This window comes from Puma concolor, chromosome C1, assembly GCF_028749965.1.
Source record: "Puma concolor isolate L17-30 chromosome C1, mPumCon1.1.hap2, whole genome shotgun sequence".
Taxonomy (NCBI): Eukaryota; Metazoa; Chordata; class Mammalia; order Carnivora; family Felidae; genus Puma; species Puma concolor.
In genome coordinates, this window is record NC_141674.1 from 148,654,511 (window position 1) to 148,670,917 (window position 16,407).

The 16,407-nt window shown below is 37.2% G+C and overlaps 1 non-coding gene across 1 annotated transcript; it reads right to left on the bottom strand.

Annotated features, from left to right (window-relative positions):
• Positions 1-10,892: 10,892 nt before the first annotated feature.
• On the bottom strand, positions 10,893-10,999 carry LOC112849095 (U6 spliceosomal RNA). Its single transcript, XR_003222537.1, has one exon. It is a non-coding gene; the product is annotated as a U6 spliceosomal RNA (small nuclear RNA).
• Between the last annotated feature and the right edge of the window lie 5,408 nt (positions 11,000-16,407).

The following is a 16,407-nucleotide window of genomic DNA, read 5'->3' on the forward strand; positions in this document are numbered from 1 at the left end:
AATTAAAAAAAATATTGAAATCATATCGTGCACCTTTTCTGGTCACAACTATATGAAACTAGGAATCAATCATGACAAAAAAATCTTGAAAGAATACAAATACATGGAGGCTAAATTACATGCTACTAAACAATGAATGAGTCAACCAAGAAATCAAAGAGAAAATTTTTAAAAAAGTACATGGAGACAAATGAAACTGAAAACACAATGATCCAAAACCTTTCAGATGCAGCAAAATCTGTTCTAGAGGGAAGATTATAGCAAAACAGGCCTGCCTCAAGAAGCAAGCAAAATCTCAAATAAACAACCTACTCTTACACCTAAAGTAACTAGAAAAAGTAGAAACAAATGAAATCCAACATCAGTAGAAGAGAGGATATAATAAAGATAAGAGCAGAAATAAATGAAACAGCAACTGAGGAAACAATAGAATGGATCAATGAAACTAGGAACTAGCTCTTTGAAAAGATCAACAAAATTGATGAACTTCTGCCCCTATAGCCAGAGTTACTGGGAGAGAGACAGAGAGAGGACTCAAAATCAGAAATGAAGGAGCAGAAACAACGGACACCACAGAAATACAAAGGATTGTAAGAGAATATTATGAAAAACTGTGTGGCAACAAGTCGAACAATTTAGAAGAAATGGATAAATTCCTAGAAACATATAACCTTCCAAAACTTAGCCAGGAAGAAAACCAGCAACTCTTAATTCTATCAAAGTCCAGCTCCCCTGTTTATGATAGATATTTTATGGTCTGATTATAATTCTTTCCTTAAATAAATAAAGAATGTATGTTAAATGAATATAACATACATATGTACATAATTTCAAAAAAGCAACACAATGCCTAATTATAAATATAAAAGAGTAATAAAAGCAGAGTTGGTTATTATAAACTAGTGTGTACTTATATGTGCAAATGTCGAGGTTGACTAGTAGACATAATAACATAGATGTTTGCATCTATATGTAGAATCTTGTAAATGAGACCACAGCAAATGTAAACTGATACAAGTATATTATACCAGAGACTCAAAAACTTTGTGCAGCATTGCTGCTCCTGATGTTATTTGCTTAAATGTTGAATAATTTGTGGTAAATTTCTAACAAAATATTCCTAGAAAATTTAAATCTGTTAAACATGTGCAGAAAATATTTGGTATTTATTTGTAGAATGGAGTTAGGTTCTAAGTTCAGATAATTAAAAAACCACTTCTACCTAAAGATATGTCTCAGTGGATGTCAAAAAGTATGAAGGATACGGGACAATTCTTACTTCATGGGACTGCCCCATGCATTTTAAGAAATGCAATGTTCAGGGGCACCTGGGTGGCTCAGTTGGTTAAACATCTGGCTCTTGGTTTCAGCTCAAGTAATAATATCACAGTTGGTGAGTTCTAACCCCACATCAGGCTCCATGCTGATGGCGAGGAACCTGTTTGGGATTCTCTCTCCCCCTCTCTCTGCCCCTCCCCTACTCACTCTCTATGTCTCTCTCTCTCTCTCAAAATAAATAAATTAATTAAAAAAAAAGAAATGCAATGTTCTTAGTACCATCTAGTAGATCCCAGTTATTTTGACACTGTAAAGTCCTTGTAACAAATGTATATAATGATATCAAGTAATATCATGCTTATTGAGAAATTCTGCTATAAGCACTATCTGTCACTTAGTATGTGTTTAATTCCTGTTTATTGATGGGATGGATGAATGAATGTATAAATGTTATATTTCTTTTTTCTTATTTTTTAAATCTTTTTAAAAAATTTTTTTAACATTTATTTATTTTTTAGAGACAGAGACAGAGCATGAGCAGGGGAGGGGCAGAGAGAGAGGGAGACACAGAATCCGAAGCAGGCTCCAGGCTCCGAGGCATCAGCACAGAGCCTGACGCAGGGCTCAAACTCACGAACCGCGAGATCATGACCTGAGCCGAAGTCGGACAATTAACTGAGCCACCCAGGTGCCCCTAAATCTTTACTTTTGAGATAGAGAGAGAGACAGAGCATGAGCAGGGGAGGAACAGAGAGAGAGGGAGACACAGAATCTGAAGCAGGCTCCAGGCTCTGAACTGTCAGCACAGAGCCGGATGCAGGGCTTGAACTCAAGAACCGCGAGATCATGACCTGAGCTGAAGTTGGACACTTAACCAGCTGAGCCACCCAGGCATCCCTGAATGTTATATTTCTAAAAATAACTTTAACTTCTGATGGCAAGTAGCAAAAAATCCAGCTAACTCTAGTTTGACAAATTAGAGTATACAAACTTTTTTTTTTAACTAAGAAGTTTAGAATTAGGCCACCCAGGTTTGGTGCCACAACTCATAATATTGTCATTGTCTATGGTTCCTATTTTCCTTCCATTTTGCCATTTGGCAAGTCTGTTCTTTTATCACTTCATGAATTAGAGATCACCACAGCATCTTTGGGTCTTACATCTGCATTCAAAGCAGAAAAGGGGAAGGAAGAGGAAAGGATCATTGCTAGTAGACTTCCTTTTCTATCTTATTGGACAGAACTGTGTCACATGGCTAGTGTTGGCTGCAAGGGAAGCTATGATCCTCCCACAGAAAGCAATAATACTGACATATCAAATGTAAAACACAAAGAAAGAAACAAAACCTTTTAGGTACATCACTGAGCTGCTAAGAAGTAAAGATTGTAAGAAGCCAAAAAGTGAAGTGAACAAAGAACTCCTAGGAGGTGAGGAAGTCCTAGGCATAGATTTTGCCTTAGGCGTATGTGACAAACTCTGGTGACCTTGATATTTTCACTTTTAATGGTTTCACAGGAAGTAGGGATGTGGGACAGATGATAACATTTAAGATTTGTCCGATGTATGAAGCCTAGTAGAGCCTGACTCAAAGTTGGAAAATGAAAAAGCAAGCCACAGACTGGTAGCAAATATTCATAAACCTTTGTGTTCAGAATATATAAAAACTACAAATCAGTACCAAAATTAAAAACAATTTAATTTTTAAAATGGACAAAATCTTGAAAAGACACTTTAGAAAAGACAATACACTTGTAGTCAATAAACACATAAAAAGACACTCAACATGATTAGTCATCAGAGAAATGAAAATTGAAATCACAAGATACTGTTATATATCCATTAGAAGAGTTAAAATTAAAAAAAAAATGAACCAAACCAAATGGTGCTGTGGCTATAGAACAATTAGAACTTTCATACATTGCTGATGGGAATGTTAAATACACAAATACTTCAGAAACTCCTTGGCAGTTTCTTACAATGTTAAACACACACTTACTATACATCCAAGAGAAATGAAAACACATATGTACACAAAACCCTGTACTTGAATGTTAATAGCAACATTATTAATAATAGCCAAGATGTAGAAACAACTCAAATGCCTATCAACTGATGAATGGTATACCACAAAAGTGGTATCTAGCCATATAATCGAATATTATTCAGCCATGAAAAAGCAAGTACTGATATATGCTATGACATGGATGAATTTTGAAAACATTATGCTAGATGAAAAGAAGCCAGCACAAAAGCCACATTGATACTATTTATTATATGGTATATGTCCAGAATAAGCAAATCCATACAAACAGAAAGTAGATTAGTGGTTGTCAGGAGCTGAGAGAGGGAAAAGTGAGGTGACTTCTAATAGGTATGAGGTTTCTTTTTGGAGTGGTGAATAAGTTCTGGAATTGGATAGTGATGATGCTTGAATAAGTATACTAAAAACCAGTGAATTGCACACTTTAAGTTGGTGGAGTGTAGGGTATGTGTTATACTCAATAATGTTGTTTAAAACAAAACAAAACATATATAAAGATTACTGTCATTGCCACCATCCCAAGATTACCACAGCCATCATCTTGGTGCATAGACTTCCAAAAAATCATTTCTATGCGCCATATGTAATTTTATAAAGAATAAAAATTGTGTCATAGCATGCAAAAAGTATTTTTAGCTACAACACATAATTATAAAATTATAAAGTAATGTCAGACTGGAGGTGATTGTCTTGTTCCTGGCTCTTGGTAGGGGAAACATCCACTCTTTCATCCTTAAGTATGAGGTTAGCTATGGGAGTTTTTATAGATGCCTTTTATGAGATTGAGGAAGCCCCATTCCATTCCTAACTTGCTAAGTGTGTTTTATCATAAAAAAGTGTTGGATTTGATCAAATATTTTTTCTGCATCTATTGAGATGATCGTGTAAGCTTTTCCCCCTTTATTCTATTAATATGTTATATCATATGGATTGATTTTCATATGTTGAAACAATCTTGCACTCCCACAATAAATCTCACTTGGTAAGGTCTAAAATCTTTTTATATGTTTTGCCAAATTTAGTTTACCACTACTTGGTTGAGGAGTTTTGATTCTATATTTATAAGGATATTGATCTGAAGTTTTCTTGTGGTCTTTGTGTTGCTTTGACATTAAGGAAATGCTGGACTTAAATGATAAATTAGAAAATGTTCTGTCCTCTTTTATTATCTGCAAAAGTTTATTCAGAATGGTATTAATTCTTCTTTAAATGTTTGGTAGGATTTACCAGTGAAGCCATAAAGTCCTGGGCTTTTCTTTGCTGGAAGTTTGTTGATTACTAACTTAAGCTATTTACTCACTATATGTGTTTTCAGATCCTCTATTTCTTCATCAATCAATTTTGTTTGTTTCTGTGTTTCTAGGAATTGGTACACTTCATTTAGGTTATCTACTTTGTTGGCCTACAATTGTTCACCACAGACTGCGTTGTTTAAACAGCAGAAATTTATTTCACAGTTCTGAAGGCTATAAAGTCCAAGGTCAAGGTGCTAGTTGGTTTGGATCCTGGTGAGAGTCCTGTTCCTGGCTTACAGACAGCCACCTTCCCATTATGATCTCACATGGTCTTTCTTCAGTGCATGCACATGTTGAGATATATAGAAAGAGAGAGAGAAAGAGAGATTTTACTCTCTTCCTCTTCTACTTCTAAGGTCATTAAACCCTTCATGAGGGGCCCATCCTCATGAGTTAATCTAATCTTAATTACCTAATTAAATTCCAAATGCCCCATATCCACATACAATTTCACTGGGGTACAGGGCTTCAACATATGGATTTGGGGGAGGGGCACAAACATTTAGTCCATAATATTCCAGCCTAGGCTCAAATTCACGTTTTCTCAGATGCAAAATATATTTTTTCCATCCCAACAACCCTAAGAATCTTAACTTGCTCCAGTATCAACTCTAAAGTCTAACGTCCAAAGTCTCATTTAAATATCTAAATTGGATATAGTGAAACTCGAGGTGTGATTCATCCTAAGACAATTTCCTCTCCAGCTGTAAACCTGTGAAACCAGACAAATTATGTGCTTCAAAAATACAATGGTGGAACAGGCATAGGATAGACAATCTATCTCCAAAAGGGAGAAATAGGAAACAAGGAAAGAGTAATGGGTCCCAAGCAAGTAAAAACCCTAGAGGTGAGTTCCATCAGATCCTAAGGCTTGAGATTACCATCTTTGGTTTGATGCTTTTGGACCACTGAAGCAGAGATCCTGTCTCTGAGGCTCTTTTGGGCTGGGGTTGTGCTCCGAGGACTGCCAGGTAGAGGCTTCGCCCCCACAGAGCCCACAGCTCTGCATGATGGTCCCAATCCCAAGGTCTCTGTGAGAGGCCTTCTGGTCTATTGAAACCAAGGTGTGGCTCTGATGATCTCTGAATCACCCTTGGGGTCATTTTTTCTTCTTCTTGAAGAATAATACATGTTCTAGCTGAATAGCACTATCATCCAGTGCTATTAATTTCATAAAGTCCCATAGCCTTTCTTCATTTTGCCTCACCTCCATTTTCTTCAGTTCAAACCAGCAGCATTTCTGATTATATGATCCCACAAAGTCTTTATCAAGAGACACAGGCACACTCATGGTGTTCTCTTTAATACATATGTTCTAATTTTTTGTAATATGGGTAGGTGGAGAATTTTTCAAATCTTCAGGTTTGGGTTTGTTTTTGCTTAACAATCCCTTCTTCAATTCATTTCTCTCTTTTTGTGTTTTAATATGAGCAGTCATGAGGATCCAAGATACTCCTTCAAAACTTTGCTTAGAAAGATTTTCAGCTAATTCCAGATTTCAAGATACTTTACAAACCTGTAGTAATCAAACGATATGGTACTGGCACAAAATAGACATATAGATCAATTAAACAGAATAGAAAGATGAGAAATAAATCCATGATTATATGCTCAATTAATCTATGACAAAGGAGATAAGAATATATCATGGGGAAAAGATAGTCTCTTCTATAAATGGTTCTGGGAAAACTGGACAGCTACATGCAGAACGAATCTGGACCACTTTTTCACGTCATAAACAAAAATAAACTCAAAATGGATCAAAGACCTAAATGTGAGATATGAAACCATAAAAATCCTGGAAGGAAACAGGGATGGTAATTTCTTTGATATTGCTTTAGCTACATTATTCTAGACATATCTTCTCAGGCAAGAGAAACAACAGCAAAAATTAACTATGGGGACTATACCAAAGTAAAAAGCTTTTAGATGGCAAAGAAAACCATTAACAAAATGAAAAGGCTACCCACTGAGTAGGAGAAGATATTTACAAATCATATATCTGAGAAAGGGTTATTATCCAAAATATATAAAGAACTTACATAGCACAACACAAAAAAATATCCCAAATAATCCAATTTAAAATGGGCAGAGAATTGGGGCACCTGGGTAGCTCAGTTGGTTGAGCGTCTTTTGATTTTGGATCAGGTCATGATCTCATGGTCTTGGGATCAAGCCCTGCATTGGGCTCTGAGCTGACAGAATGGAGCCTGTTTGGGATTCTCTCTCTCTCTTCCTCTGCCCCTCTCCCACTTGCATGCTCTTTCTCACAAAATAAATAAATAAACATTAAAAAATAAATAAAATGGGCAGAGGACATGAACAGACATTTTTTCCAAAGGATGCCTGATGGCCAAGAAACACATGAAAAGATGATCAACATCATTCATCATCAGGGAAATGCAAGTCAAACCACAATGGGATATCACCTCACACCTGTCAGAATGGCTAAGATAAAGAAGACAAGAAATAACAAGTGTTAACAAGGACATGGAGAAAAAGGGACCTTCATGCACTGTCAGTAGGAATGTAAACTGGAGAAGCCACTGTGGAAAACAGTATGGAGGTTCCTCAAAAATTAAAAATGGAACTACCACATGATCCAGTAATTCCACCACTAGGTATTTACCCAAGAAAATGAAAATACCAATTCAAAAAGTTATACACATCCCTATGTTTATTACAGCATTATTTACAATAGTGAAGACATGGAAGCAACCTAGGTGTCCATCGATAGACAAATGGATAAAGAAGAAGTGGTATAATAAACAATGGAATATTACATAACCATAAAAAGGAATGAGCCCTTGCCATTTGCAACAATGTGGATGGACCTAGAGGGTTATTATGCTAAATGAAATAAGTCAGAGAAAGACAAATACCATGATTTCAGTTATTTCGGAATCTAAGAAACATAACAAATGAATACATGAACAAGAAAAAAGCAGAAATATAGCCATAAGTACAGGGAGACAAGCTGATGGCTGCCAGAGGGGAGAGGGGTAGGTGATGGGCAAAATAATTAAAGGGGAATGGGAGATACAGGCTTCCAGTTATAGAATGAATAAGTCTACGAGGATGAAAGGCCCAGCATAGGGAATATAGCCAATGATGTGGTAACCATGTTGTATGTTGGTACATTTGTGAAGAACATTGCATAACATATAGACTTATTGAATCACTATGCTGTAAACCTGAAACTAACATTACATTGTGTGCCAACTAAATGTTTCAAGAATAAAATAAAATATATTTAAAAATCTCTTAAACTAAATATTCAATTCCATAACTCACAAGTTCTACCTTCTACAACACACGAGGACACAAGCACAAATCAGCCAAGGTCTTTGCCATTTTATAACAAGTATCTCTTTTTCTCCAGTTTCCAGTAACATGCTTCTCATTTCCATCTGAGCTTTCACCAAGGACTTTCAATGTCCATATTCCTACCAAAGTCCATTTATGATTCTTTAGGTCTTTTTTAAGAAGAAGGAGCTTCCTCTTTGCTTTCCCCTTCTTTTTGAGCCCTTACCAAAATCTCCCTTAATGTCCACATTTCTGGCATGCACCTCAAAACTCTTTCAGCCTCTATTCATTATCTAGTTTCAAAGCCACTTCCACATGTTTAGATATTTGTTACAGTGGTACTCCATTTCTCAGCACCAAAATCTGAGTTAGCTCAGGCTGCCATAATAAAATGCTATAGACCGAGTGGCTTAAACAATAGAAGTTTATTTTTCACAGTTCTGGAGGTGGGGAAGTCCAAGATCAAAGTGCCAACTAATTTAGTTCCTGGTGAGAGCTCTCTACCTGGTTTACAGAGCACCACCCTCTCATTGTCTTCACAAGGCCTTTCCTGGGTGTGTGCACCTGGGATGGGGGTGGCGTGGGGAAGAAGGGTGGGGAGAGAGAGAAGAATCTTTCTCTTCTTTTTATTTTTAATCTTTTAAACATTTGCTTATTTTTGAGGGAGAGAGAGACACAGAGCCTGAGAGGCAAAGGGCCAGAGAGAGAGGAAGACAGGATCTGAGGCAGGCTCTAGGCTCTGAGCTGTCAGCACAGAGCCTGATGTGGGACTCAAACTCATGCCACGAGATCATGACCTGAGCTGAAGTAGGAGGTTTAACCCACTGAGCCACCAAGGCGCCCCTCTTTCTCTTCTTCTAAGGTCACTAATCTCATTATGAGAGCCTCACTCTCATGACTTACCCTAGCCCAAATTACCTCCCCAAGGCCCAATTTTTAAACACCATCACACTGAGTGTTAGGACTTCAATGTAAGAATTGTGAGGGACATGAACATTCAGTCCACAATACCTTAGAATCTTTTTTTTTTTCCCTGTAAGTTTGGTTGTGTCTTTTCTTTTGTTGGTAATTTTAGTAATTTTGTCTTTATTTATTTATTTGTTTGTTTGCTTATTTATTTATTTAATGTTTATTTTTGAGAGAGGGAGAGACAGAGAGTGAACAGGGGGACGGGGGGCAGAGAGGGAGAGAGAGAGACACAGAATCCAAAGCAAACTCCAGGCTCTGAGATGTCAGCACAGGGCTTGACATGGGCTTGAACCATCAGACCGAGGGATCATGACCTGAGCCGAAGTCAGATGCTTAACTGACTGAGCCACCCAGCCATCCCAGTCTTATCTCTCTTTTTGCTTGATTAAGCTAGCTAAAGGTTGGTCGTTTTGTTAATCTTTTCAATAAAGCAACTTTTGTTGATTTTCTCTATTGTTTCTCTATTCTCTATTTCATTAAAAAAATTTTTTTGTTTATTTACTTTTGGGAGAGAGAGACAGAGAGCCAGTGAGGGAGGGGCAGAGAGAGGGAGACACAGAATCCGAAGCAGGCTTCAGGTTCCATGCTGTCAGCATGGAGTTCAATGAGAGGCTCTAACCCAGGAACCATGACATCATGACCTGCGCTGAAGTCAGATGCTTAGCTGACTGAGCCACCCACGTGCCCCAATTCTCTATTTCATTTATTTTTAGTCCAACCTATATTATTTACCTCCCTCTGCTTGCTTTGGATTTAGTTTGCTTTTGTTGTTCTAGTTCCTTAAGGTGGAATGTTGTTACTGATTTTAGATTTTTTTTTCTTTTTTAAGACAGGCAATTACAGTTATAAATTTCCCTCTACATACTGTTTTCACTGTATCCCTAAGATTTGGTATGTTGTGTTTTCCTCAAAGTATTTTCTAACTTCCTTTGTGATTTCTTTTTTGGCCCTGTGATTATTTATGATTGTGTTTAACTTCCATTTGTAAATTTGTTTAACTTCCTTCTGTTATTAATTTCTAGTTTCATTCATTGTGATTGGAGAGCATACGTCACATGATTTCAGTCTTTTAAAATTTATTGACACTTGTTTTATGGCCTAACATACGTTCTACCTTGGTAAATGTTTCACATTTACTTGAGAATATGTATTCTGCAGTTGTTGAATGGAAGGCTCTATAGGTCTGTTTGTTAGTTGAATTATAGTGTTGTTCAAGTCTTCTATTTGCTTGATGATTTTTTTGTTTAGTTGTTCTACCATTATTGAAAGTGAGATATTGATAATTCTGACTATTGTTGAATTGACCATTTTCTCTTCAATTATGATAGCTTTTGCTTCATAAATTTGGTGTGTATATGTTTATGGGTATTATATCTTCTTGATGAGTTAATTCTGTTATTATCAAATGTCTTTCTTAGGCTCTAGAAATAATTCTTGTCTTAAAGTCTACTTTGTCTGATATTAGTATAGCCATTCTAGGTCTCTTTCGGTTATTGTTTACCTAGTATATCTTTTCTCATACTTTTATTTTCAACTTCTTTGTGTCTTTGAATAAAAGTGTGTCTCTAATAGACAGCATATAGTTGGGTTTTGGGTTTTTTGTTTTGTTTTGTTTTAAGCTATCCTGAAAATCTCTCCCCTTTAATTCAATCCCTATTAATATAATGAAATTACTCATAAAGTCAAGTTTATGCTTGCCATTTTTCTATTTGTGTTCTAAATGTATTTTTTTATACTTCCTCCATAACTGACGACTTTTGTTTTAAAAGAATATTTTCTAGTGGACTATTTTAATGTCATTATTTCTCTTACTATATTTTTTGAGTTGTTTTCTTAGTGGTGGCTATGAGTGTTCAATTATCTTAATTCATAACAATCTAGTTTAGATTAATACCAATTTCATTGTAATAGTATGCAAAACTTTGCTCTTATATGAGTTCAACCTCTCCCCTCATTTGTGCAGTAAATTGCATCTTTATAGACTGTGTGCCTATCAACACAGAAAATATAAGGAATACTTTATACATGTATAAGTTATACTTGCACAGGGGCCATACTAGTCTTGCTTGTATTGTTTCAATTTCAGTATATATGCTGCCAAATTGGGCATAACATGATCTAATATTGGCATTAAAAACTACTCTGGTTTCAGTGTGAAAAATGAACCAAAGAGGAGACCAGTCTGGAGGTGAGAAGACCAGTTAGAAAATGCTGAAGTAAATCAGGTAAAAGATGATAGAGGTCTGATCTAGATTCAGCACTAGTTTATTGGAGAATAAATGTAGGCAACTTAACAAATTTGAAAGGTATTTAGAAGATAATATCAACTAGCCTTGGCAACTGGATGTATAGTTGAGTAAAAGGAGAGACAAAATGACTAATTCTCTGAGAGAATTATGGTGCTATTCACAGATAAGGATAACATTGAAATAGGAGCTTTGGGGAAAAATACAATGAGTTCAATTTTAGACTTTTTAAATTTGTGATGCTAGTAGGATATTTAAATGAAAATAGGAGAGTTCACTAAAGATGGGGTATCTAGGTTTGAAACTTAAGTAAGCAATAGGAGCTGTGAGTAAATATTTGAAAATGATTAATATGCAGATAGTAATGAAAGTCTTGAGAGTTTATTAGACTGTCCAATGAGAGTGTATGAAGTGATGATAGGAAAGGACCAAAGGTTGAAACCTAAGGAATAGTGATGTTTTGAGTTTGAGGATTCATCACAAGAAAATGAGAATAGCTCTAGAAGTAGCCAGAAAACAAGAAGAGTGTGTTGTCATGGAAGTTGAAAGAAGAGAATATTTCAAGAATTGAGATGTCACGTAAACTAAGGACCGTATTGTTTTTATTGGAGTTAGCAATAAGGAAAGCCATTAATTACAGTAGCGTATTAAAGAGATCTGCAAATTCTTTGCTATTCCTCCCGTCAAGAGATAAAATCATTTTCCCTTCTCTTGAATCTGGACTGTATAGAGCTTATATTGACCAATAAAATGTGGCAGAAGTGAGGTTGTTTAACATCTGCGACTGGAGAGCTTCTTCTTTCACAAACTTAAAACATTCCCTCCTCAAGCTTAGCTTTCATGCTGTGGGAAGCCCACATATGGAAGAGCCATGAAAAGGAGTCACTTCCAGCTAAGCTCCCAACCAAGAGTCAACACCACCTGCCAGCCATGTGAATGAGACATAGTGGATGTTCTAGTCCAGTCAAGCTTCCAGATGACCACAGCTCCAGCCAAAGCCATGCAGAAAAAAAGTATCCGCTCAAGCTTAGTCAACGCACAGAATCATGAAGGATAATAAGTAGTGGCTGCTGTTTAAAATGATTAAATTTGGGGCAGCTTGTTACTTAGCAATTGATAATTTATTTTATTACTATGTTTTAATCTTTATAAGAGACAATGTCCTGTTGAGGTTTTGCAGGTGTAAATTGCCATGGATTGAAGAGTGACAAAGGACAGAAACTGGAGACAACTATTTTAATAAGTTGATTATGAAAGAGTAAAAGCTATTTAGAGTGATATATATAAGAAGGCCTGAATTTTACAAAGGTGTTGTTAGCTTTTTATATGAGAAATTTAAATGGTATTTAAGAAGGTGCATCCCCACGCCACAGCAGCAACACTAATATACCTACACGACAAAAGAAAATACTTAGAACTATGGTTCCCCAGTGACCCAGTAAAGAGATCCTTTCCACAGAAAACATTGAAGATACAGAAAAGAGATGGGGTAACTTATGGAGAAATGTTCCCGAGCAGATGAGAGAAAACATTATCTTTTTCAGACTCCTGCAGAAAAGATCTGATTAGTCTCATCAGATATGATCCATTATAGAGACTCTGCTTGTGGACTCTCCTATCCTGACTCCTTGGCATTCACCATATGGATGGCTGCTTTCAGCTCAAGTGCTAATCCTTTTCTAATCATCTATGGCTAGGATCTTAGGTTGTATTAGTTAGGATATTATATTTTGGGCCACAAGTAACAGAACATATATTTCAAAGTGGTTGAAATATAAATCTGAAGTTTGAGAGTTGGTGAATTCAATAGCTCAATGGCATTATCAAGGTCCCAGGTTCTTGCACAGCATTTTGCCCTGTCATCCTCAGAGTTTTGTCTCATTCTCTTAGGTTGGCTCCTGTGATTGTCTCAAGATGACTGAGGGAGTCCTACGGGTTATATTCATAAGGTAATGTCCTCGGACAGAAATAGGAGGTTTTTCCTTGCATCTTCCTTTCCTGTAAGGCACATAGCAGATTTCTCTTCTAATGGTTAGAACCTCATACTGCCCAGTCAATTCCAAGGGTGATTTTATGTAGATTATTTATACTTTCTGAGCTTCAGTTTCACATTTGTGAAATAGGTAGCCTAGTACCTGTCTTAAGATTATTGTAAAGAATAAAAGAGAGTATTCTATTAAGTGCACAGCACATTGCCTGGATCACAGAGCCTTCTTTCTTCTATTTCATCCTCCATACTGTGTTTAGAGTTTATTTTCTAAGAAGCAAACTTAAGATTCTCTTCCCATATAAAAGACCATAACTGGCTGGAGCTTCTGGGTTGCTCAGTCAGTTGAGTGTCCAACTCTTGATTTTGGCTCAGGTCATCATCCCAGGGTTGTGGGATCAAGTCCCTCATTGGGCTCCATGCTGAACGTGGAGCCTGCTTAAGATTCTCTCTTTCTCCCTCTGCCCTTCTCCCTGCGCTCATGCTGTCTCTCTCACTCTCTCTAAAAAAATTAAATTAAAAAATTAAAAACCATAACCGGCTTAAAATAAACTTGATTTGTCTTCTGGTGCTGGGGTCTACTTTTCTGAAAGCACTCAGAAGAGAAAAAATAATTGTGTATTATAAAGGAAAATGGCTAATGGGTAAGTAATGGTATCTGCCACACAGGACCACCAGTGTGTAAGAAACTGTTCTGGTTGCCTTGACTCTGGGGGTGTGAGGATTCCTGTGTGCTGGGTAGAAACTGAGATGTCAGAATTTCCTTTTAGGGATAAAGGGTGGGGACCCAGGGCACAGATGGAGTACAGGTACAGATATGGGTGTTTGGGTGATCAAATGAGTGAACATTCAGTGTGATTTATTCTTATCCCAACTATATCCCTCATAGAATGGCCCTGAGCTCTGCCGCAACCCTGCATCTGAGCCAGAATAACAAATCACAAAGTTCCTTAAGCTCCAAAGAGGGTGCTAACATGAATAGTGAGTAGTATTTGTGTTATCATGTTACTAAATAGAAAAAAAAATGCATTCTTACATGCAGTGTGCTTTCTCCAGGAATAATTAGATTTCCCATCTAGATTCCCCTTTTGCTTATCTCAATAGACACAGTGCCATCTACTGAAAATAAAGCACCAATAGCCATGACACCCCAAAGGGATTCCCAGGAGAGCCCCCCTCTCTGTGGGCTCCCTGTCTCACCCACCTCCCAGATGGACTGGAGGGAGTAGGCGGAATCCACAGGCTGTTCTCCTGTCACAAACTGTAATGCATCTGTTCCCTGGTGCTTTCTGTGAGCAGCAAGAGTAAGACATTCCTGTAGGGACCTAAGGAACCTGGCCAGAAACTTAAAGTGTCTGTAAAAGCTCTTTTAGGCTATCTGCTTGTCTTCCTTTGACCAGGTATAAAATTAAACTATCTTATCTAGATGAGGCATACTTTTATATTAAATAATAACAAGGATCATTGACACGTTTTCCTTTAGGTAATTATGTTCCTTTCCATGTAAGCGTTTAGCAATGTATTGTAAGTCTTTGTATTTTTCTGTGAAATTTTAGTGGGTAGAACAGACAGGAGATTAAGAACAGAATCCTGGAACATTATCAGGACTGCTATGTCTTTGGGGTTTGTGGATAACCTATGTTGCTACAAAATTCACTTATGCCAAATTTTACATTCTAGTCAATTGCGTTCTCTCCAGATTGCAGTGTTTCTTGGTTTCATAAATGGAGACATGGAGAAACAAAAGGAAGATTGTTGCTTACATTTGGCCATCACAGTCAGCAATAAAATAGAAAACGGAAGCTCTTTAAAATGCACAGCCTTCTGGAGGACACACTCAATGCTTGCCCTCTCCACCCCTCACTCTACCATTCTTCCTCCCAAGGAATCTTGGCTCCATCTGGTTATAGCCCTTCAATGACCATCTATAATTTAAAGCTCTGGTGTGAATTGATTTGGATTTGGCTTGTGGTAAGCAGAGCTGGCATTTCTTCCATTCACCCCTCCAAGTCTGGCCCCATTTTCTCTATTGCCCTTGCTGTTCATTCTTTCTGCTTTCTTCTTATTAGGTTTTCCAAAAACAAAACTTCCCACAGTTAAGTTTGTGGTCTGGTAACTTATCATGAATATTCTCAAATTTGCCTCATTAAAAGGGGTATTTGAAGCTGAAACTTAAGTGTCTGTTACCATGGTAACCACCACCAACTATTTAGAACTGCCTGCCTAAAACAGAGAGGTAAGGAGTGCTGTTGGCAGCAGATTGAGGGTAGACTAAAGACTACTGGGCAGGAAAGGCAGAAAGGGAAGGAAGGAAAAGGCCTGTAGACCTTGATGTGGAATTCTCAACCCCAAGTTGGATATCCCTCTTTTTTTTTTAAACATATTTTTAATGTCTATCTTTTTATTCTAAGAGAGAGTGAGTGTGAGCAGGTAAGGGCAGAGAGAGAGAGGGAGGGAGACAGAGAATCACAAACGGTCTCCACGCTGCTAGCACAGAGCCCGACGTGGGACTCAATCCCACGAACCATGAGATCATGACCCAAGCTGAAATCAAGAGTCCAGCACCCTACCAACTGAACCAACCAGGTGCCCCTAGATAGCCTTCTATGCAACAAGACAAATCAAGTTGGTGCCATGCTCCCAAATTCTTTACATTATGCATTTGAGGAAATTTGAGAATGGGAAGTCCTTTTTACCATCAGGTTATTGAGTAGAATTTGGATTCAAAGTTTACAACTTGAAACTTATTTGATCACCTGTTCTTTTTATAGTCATTTACCTCTCTGTGCCTCATGTTATCATTCCTTAAAAGATGGACAAAATTCTCTCTATGTTACTAGGTTATATGACTATCAGTGAGGCAATAAGGTGAAGCCATTTTGTAAACAAGGTGCTACGCCCATGCAGACTAACACCCATGTTTTGAGTCTACAACTGTTCTCTAGAACCTCTTCTGGGTTTCCATCAGTCAACCTCTCTTAAAGAAAACATGATTTCTCCAAGAGTAAATAGCATCAAACTAACCCTACTGATTGCCTTTTCCAAGCCAGGATTCTCTAGGTTTTCCATTAGTCACTGGGCCTATAAAAGAGTGAACAAACACTGGCTGTTAGGCATGTCTTGAACTTTTACAAAAGTGGTTATATATATAAAAAAAGTATTTTTGATAAATACTGAAAGTTACAAAGATTACAAATTACATTCTTTCACCTTCTGTCTTCTTTGCATTTCCAGTTGAGATTTTGGATAAAATGTTAAAGACACGATCAAGAGTGGCAAGCACTG